We start from the raw sequence: 6983 nt of genomic DNA, 5'->3' as shown, positions 1-6983 counted from the left end.
ACGAACAGCAGCATCCTGTCTTGCAGGTTGCAGTTGAGATTCTGACAGTTCAGGAAGTTTGGTTCTGATCTGGCGGTTAGTAGCTCGGCTGGACTGCGACCTGTGACACAGTGCGGGATGCTGCGATAAACCAGAAGAAAAACATCCAGCTCAGTGCGCCAGTCCTTCCCTTTAGCGTGAGCTGCACTTATGGCCTTACAAAGTGTTCTGTTCTGCCTTTCAACGTCGTCATTTGCCTGAGGCAAGTATGGCGTGACACGGCAATGTGTTGTCCCATGTTCCTGCAGATATGTTTTGAATTCCTTTGACAGAAAAGGAGTGCCGTTGTCCATCACTATGCATTCTGGGAGCCTGTGTGTTGCAAATGAGTGTTTCAAACGAGGTGGGGTTCTGAAGGATATCAACACTCACCCACCTGGAGTAATAGTCAGTCAGTACCAGCAGATGGTGTCCTGATGGAAATGGTCCACACACGTCCATAACGAGCATCTGCCATGTTTTTGCTGTGAGTTCTGTCCTAGTGGTAGGAACCTCCTGTGAAGTCGGACTGTTGATTTGGCATGCGTGACATGACCTCACTAGCTCCTCTGCTTCTCGATCAATTCCAGGCCACCACACTTTTGTTCTCAGTCTCTGTTTCGTTTTTTCTATTCCTTGATTACCTTCATGTGCTAACATCAGTGTCTGTCGTCTTGCAGCCAGAGGAATTACAATTCTGGAACCTCTCAACACTATTTTCCCCACAGTGGAGAGCCAAGATTTAACTGTCTGATAAACAGGTTCACATTTGCTCCAGTCACCAGTTTTGATACAGCTCCGTAAAGCAACTAGAGTGGGGTCTGCTGCTGACAATTCCTCCATTTGTTGTGGTCTGAAAGCATGCTGCACTGCATGTTGAGCCACCCAGTAAACATGGTCCTCCATTGTTCCTTTCTTTACTGGCTGGTTGACTGTTAGGCTTGACAGCGAATCATCTGCATTCTGTGGGCCTGGCTTATACACAACCTTAAAGCAATAAGGCTGCAGCTGCAAAGCCCACGGGCTTGTGTGTTCCATCACTTTGTTTCTGGCTCAGTATCACTCCTAATCCCACTGGACTAGCATCCACAACCACGTGTCTCTGCATCTTGTTTGAAATATGCCATTACATGGGAACTGGCCAGCTGTCTCTTTAACTCCACAAATGCCGTTTCCTGCTCTGATCCCCATGTCCATTTACAGGACTGCCTTGTAAGTCTCCTAAGTGGTTCAGATGTTGTGGCTAAATTAGGGATGAACCTGCCACAATAGTTCACAAGTCCCAAAAAACTCCTCACCTCAGCAGCATTCGTTGGCCAACGTGTATTCTCCACTGCCTCGATCTTAGACTGAGCTGCTCCTATTCCATTTTTTGATAACACGTGTCCCATGAATTCCAGTTGTGACATTCGGATGATGTCATACAATGATGTCATCTGATATGTTGTGCACTCCAGGAATGGCTTGTAGTACTTGTCCAATGATGTGTTGATATATCTCAGGTGCAGATAAGATACCAAACATCAGTCTCTTATAACGCCATAGCCCTGTGTGTGTTACAAAAGGGGTGAGCGACCTGGACTCTGGCTCCAGCTCTATCTGATGGTATCCCCACTTCAGATCAATTTTTTGAAAAAAAAAAAAAAAAATGGGCCAAAATTGTCTTAAAATAGTCATAAAATAGGGATGTATGAGTTAGCTAATATCTGACTCACAGATGTGGACAATGTAAAAATGATTTGAATATGATTTTAAAAAAAAAGGAAAGTGTAGCATCTGAAACTAATTTAAGTTCCGAGTAAAAACCGAAAAAGAGATTAAATGATGCATTCATTAGAAACAATTCCTCCAGTCATTAAAGACAAAAAGCAAAGTAACTGTCATTTAAAATTGTTTATTCAATCATGATACAATCAATGTATATAGAAAGGAAGTAAATATTACATATTACATATCATTTCACTCTCTTTGTTTCGATCACACAAAAGAAGCACTGAGACTAGTTACAGAAAATTTGTAATAATGTGATGCACAAAATGAGAAATACAAAAAGCATTTGCCACAGAAGTTTAATCAGGATGTTTGTTTATCTTATATAGATCAATACATGTTTTATCAAATTCATCACCTCTTTTTCTCTCTTATGGAACTTATATATAATAATATATTTGTGAATGTAGATAATTTGGTTCTTGATTTTTGAGATGATGAATTTGATTTAACATCACATAGAAAATGTATATTTAATGTTTCGTCAGTATATATCATTGTTCGTTTTTTCTATATGCTGATTATTATGTAATTGTTTTTGTATGTTTGGATGGTTCACCACACCTCAGATCATGGAGCTTGTCAACCTATTGCTGTCACTGATGTATAAATATGAGTGGTTACAATTTTTCAGATAGTCTGGACTGATGAAGATCCAAATAGGATCAACACGTCTTTATTAAACTTGTGATGTCCATAAACTCTTCATTAACAGACAATAAGCATTAGCAAAACTCTTATACTCAGCAAACTCTTATATCTACAGCTTTATTTAGGACCTAATTGCAAGTATGTGTTAAAATCCTGACATAACAAAAATAAAAAGGCTAAATAAAAATTAATTCCTTATATACTTATTTAAATCATAATGAATGGTTCAGGAGGATTATCAAAATATATTCTAGTTATATTAATTTTATACAATTGTAAATGGGAAAGTTTTGGTCCGAAATCTTATGTTAAAAAAGTCAAATTTACCCTTTGGAGTTTTGATTGCATCATGTCTCATGTAGTTCTGTTTCTAAGTGACTTATTTGTTTACAAGATATTTGACATGATGCAACAAACCCATCATCACTTTAAAGATTTTTACATAATGTTCAATTATACTTAATTTTGCCAAAATGACAGACTAGATAATTCTACCAATACAGCAATGTGATAATACCAATCAAAGCTTTTTCTAAGCTTTAGCCAATAATTTTTTACTTCATTGTAAATGTATAATATTTATATGGTAAGAATTCTAGGATCTTTTCAAAGCCTCATCCTTTTCACCAGCTGCGACTGCATGACAGGCATAGTTTACACCCTCTGTGTCCCAGATCTTGATCCAGTTTCTGCTGTTCCCTGACTTTACTGGTTGACCTGATTCATCTGCACTGTTTCTTCGTCTTCGTTTCCCTCTCTTTTGTCTGTCATCCAGCAGCACATCCATGGAGCAATGATCATACTGAGAACCACGATGAGCCCCAATCCAATGAGCTTAACCACAGGCCGAAGAAAAAACAAGGTAAAGGAAACTATCGGAAGCATATTCATGCTTTCCTCAGAATGAGTTCATTTCACATACAGTACCACTATCAGGTAAAAATATTTGTCCAATATAGTGCTAAACAGCTAATGTTAGCATCCTCAAGGCTAAATTTATGGACATGGTAAATAAAAAAGCAGCTAAACACAAGTGCCAGCTATGTTAGCATGCTATCTCTCATCTTCTTGTTTGCAGATCAGTTCCTGACGAATGTCAAACAAAGTTGTTTTAGTTGTCTCTATAGTGTCATCTGATTTGTCCTTACCTTAGACAGAAAAAACCATTTCTCAGTCTTGACCAGTTCGATTGTTGAGTTATTAGGTTTGCACCATTTCCAATGAGCAGCTCCAGGGGCCTCTTCATACACTCCCGACCAGTCTGCCTTGGCACAAGCTAAGTAGTTGCCATCTATGAACAACAGGATGAGCCACAGTATTGCCTGGGCAAAGCCCATGAACACATTATTTGTCCAACCATTTGAACACTTCTTGTTCCTACATCCTCGAGCACTTGTCACCACAAAGATAAAAACAGCAGGAGCAGCAAAGTATGCAGTTACAAGCAAGAGGTTCACTTCAGGATCGCAAGGACATTCAAACTCCACTTCCATCAACTTCTCCATGCATGCAAGTAAGGAGCCAAAAATCACATTTGGCACAAAAGAACTCTTCAGCATTTCCTTCCCCATGGTGAACCATGATTGTCTTGTTGCCATTTTCAATTCTGCATAAAGACAGAAATAAAGATAAAAGTTAGAAAACCTGAATTTATGACAGTTATTCTATTTTTGTCTACTGAACACTAAAAAACACAGTTTTTATCATCTTGCAATAGATCGTAGTTAGTGTGGAGGTTGCTTGGGTCATAAAATTCCAAGGCCTTAAAAACAATCCACACATCATAATATAAAACATTAAGACTTAATAAAACATGTAACCAATGCAAGCAAAATGTCTCCCTGTATGTCTCTGTACAACTAAATCATAGTTTTACCAACCTTAAGATTGACACTGATAATCTTGAGAAATGTGCTCTTCTTGAGACCACTTTGAAGAAGTAAAACCCTTTCAGTTATCCGTTTCATGGTGTGTTCGCTTTTATACTTAAAGCCTGATTACATTTTTTGCAATCAGAAAAGATAACAGGATGTATTTCTGATGTTTATCTGTGAATACCTTGTCCATTTCCTGCAGCTGCAAAGCAAGTTGCACATCATCAGCTGTAAGCATATAGGTGACAAAAGAAAAGACATCCTGTCTTGTACTAGTGCATAACAGTATGATGCATATCAGCATCAAAAGCGCAAGGAACACACCAGACAGGTCAGCAATGAAGTTGTGGAGAAGTTTAAAGCATGGCTAGGATATGAAAATATAACCCAAGCTTTGAACGTCTCAGAGAGCACTGTTCAATCCATCACCGGAAAATGGAAAGAGTATGGCACAACTGCAAACCTACCAAGACATGGCCGTCCAACTGAACTGACAGGCCGGGCAAGGAGAGCATTGATCAGATAAGCAGCCAAGAGACCCATGATAACTCTGGAGGAGCTGCAGAGATCCACAGCTCAGGTGGGAGAATCTGTCCACAGGACAACTATTAGTCATGCACTCCACAAATCGGGCCTTTATGGAAGAGTGGCAATGTGATGGCCACAGTAGCAACCCCACACTGAGTAACACACTAAGGGCCTGATTTACTAAGATCCCAGACAAGGGGCGCTAAATTGCTTGTGCGCGCTAACAGATTGCACGCGCTGTTGGTTTGAGTGTTGTGGGTGATCAACTAAGATTGCTCACGCAATGATTAACAGGTACAAACGTGTTGGAAACCGCCCTATTTCGATGAGGTTTTTGCATGTGATACTAGTATTCACCATGGAGAACGTGGGAGAGAATGGGCGCAAACGAAAGATGAAATTTGAAGCCATTGAATTGGAGGTGTTAGTGGAGGAGGCAAACAAACATATTCACGAGTTACAACAAAGAAACATTAACATATCCAGGAGAAATGCGATATGGGAGGATATCTGTGACAAAGTCAATGCTGTCAGCAAAACAAGAAGAACGGCCGATGAAATTAAGAGGAGCTGGCAAGATGTAAAAAGAAGAGCAAAGGAAAAAATGGCTTACAATAAACCCTTGACAAATATAACAGGTGGTGGACCGGCAGAGGACATCCCCTGTCTTCAATTGAGCAGCAGGTGCTGCTGACTTTCTCCGATGAACAGATTTGGGGAATTCAAGGATTTGACACCCTTGAACCCGAAACTGCAGAGCAAGGTATGCCCATAATAGCACAAACATGCATTTCTTTTATTGGATACATCTAATTTATTCAGATATGTGCCAAAAAAAGAGAGTTAACGTTTAGCTGAATATGCACTGAAAATGCATAATTTCATAATTTAGGCTACAAAAGTATTTTTGGTTCTGCATTTCTCAGAGGATTTTATTTTCCAACAGTGACGCAGAAGTGTGTGCATTTCATTTTACAGCATCACAAGATGTTTTTCCATATGATGAAACAAAAGTTGTTGTACACGTAAAATGTGGTTTTAGTCATTTATGTTTTTAGTTGGATACATTTACTTTGTGCAAACACTTGACATAAGAAGCATTTTTTAATGTTATTCTTACAATGTGATCTTTACAAATAACATAATAATCATCATTTTTTGTTGTTTTTTGAAAGAAGCATCATCAGAAGTTCGTCAGTCCCCACTGCAAGTCTCTATATCACAGTCATGGTTAACCTCTACAGTCACAAACTTTTACATCAGTCTGCATTCTTTTGTAGCGAATTTCTTATTCAGATGTTCAAAAACGTCCATGGTTTGAAAGAAAACAAATCTACCTCCATTTCTTTGTTTGATTATTTGTTTGCAAAAGTTAAAAATGAAGCAATGCCTTCTGGGAATTTAAAGACTGAATCAAGTGGACTGCGTCTGCGCGGTTATTGGAAGTTGGAGATTGAAAATTGGAACATTTTTATAATGGAACAGCTGGCTCTGATAATTTCGTTTTTTTTATGCATTGGGGTCGCGCATTGATATGTCCATGTTTTGGTGCAGTTGTTTATAGCGTCACTGAGGCTCAAAAGTGTGTGTTCTTTCCATATGTCAAAAGTTCTATCTGCCAGTTGCACAATATTTAGGTTTATATTCCATTTAATATTTGATAACTAATTATAATTGGGCATTGATAAAGTTGTCCAACATCAGGGAGGTGGAAGTGGGCTTTAAATGTTAAATGCCAATTACACTGTAGCTTCAAATTTAAATAGAAAATATGTTAGTAGACTGACAACAATAATTTGTTGGCCACAGAATTTGTTTTCTTCGTCAATCCAGAAAAAGAATTCCCGTTAGAGCTTTGCCGATGGAACCACGGCGAATCTGCAATACTTACGTCTGGGTTGGCATCATAGACTGGTAGGCATACAAAAAACCGTCATCCCTATGGCACTCAAAACAGTAGCAGTTGGTGACCCATCAACATTTCTTACTGCCCCCCCAATCAAGGCAGTCTAGAACCGGGCCTGGTGTTCAAACCGTTTTAGTCCAAATGAGTCACAGCAAGCACACACACACACACAAACAAACACATCCTCACTATATTAGTGCCAAACAGACAAATGCACTTGGAATCTGAAAAGTCTT

At 39.0% G+C, this 6983-nt stretch overlaps 1 long non-coding RNA gene across 1 annotated transcript; it reads right to left on the bottom strand.

Moving 5' to 3' along the window:
* Positions 1-1986: 1986 nt before the first annotated feature.
* On the bottom strand, positions 1987-4400 carry LOC115579162 (uncharacterized). Its single transcript, XR_003983615.1, has 3 exons — positions 4320-4400; positions 3588-4045; positions 1987-3273 (listed from the first exon to the last, which is right to left on the bottom strand). It is a non-coding gene; the product is annotated as an uncharacterized LOC115579162 (long non-coding RNA).
* Between the last annotated feature and the right edge of the window lie 2583 nt (positions 4401-6983).

The sequence above is a fragment of the Sparus aurata genome, chromosome 3, assembly GCF_900880675.1.
Source record: "Sparus aurata chromosome 3, fSpaAur1.1, whole genome shotgun sequence".
Taxonomy (NCBI): domain Eukaryota; kingdom Metazoa; phylum Chordata; class Actinopteri; order Spariformes; family Sparidae; genus Sparus; species Sparus aurata.
The sequence above is the reverse complement of the archived record's forward strand: the minus strand, read 5'-3'. Positions and strand labels throughout refer to the sequence as shown.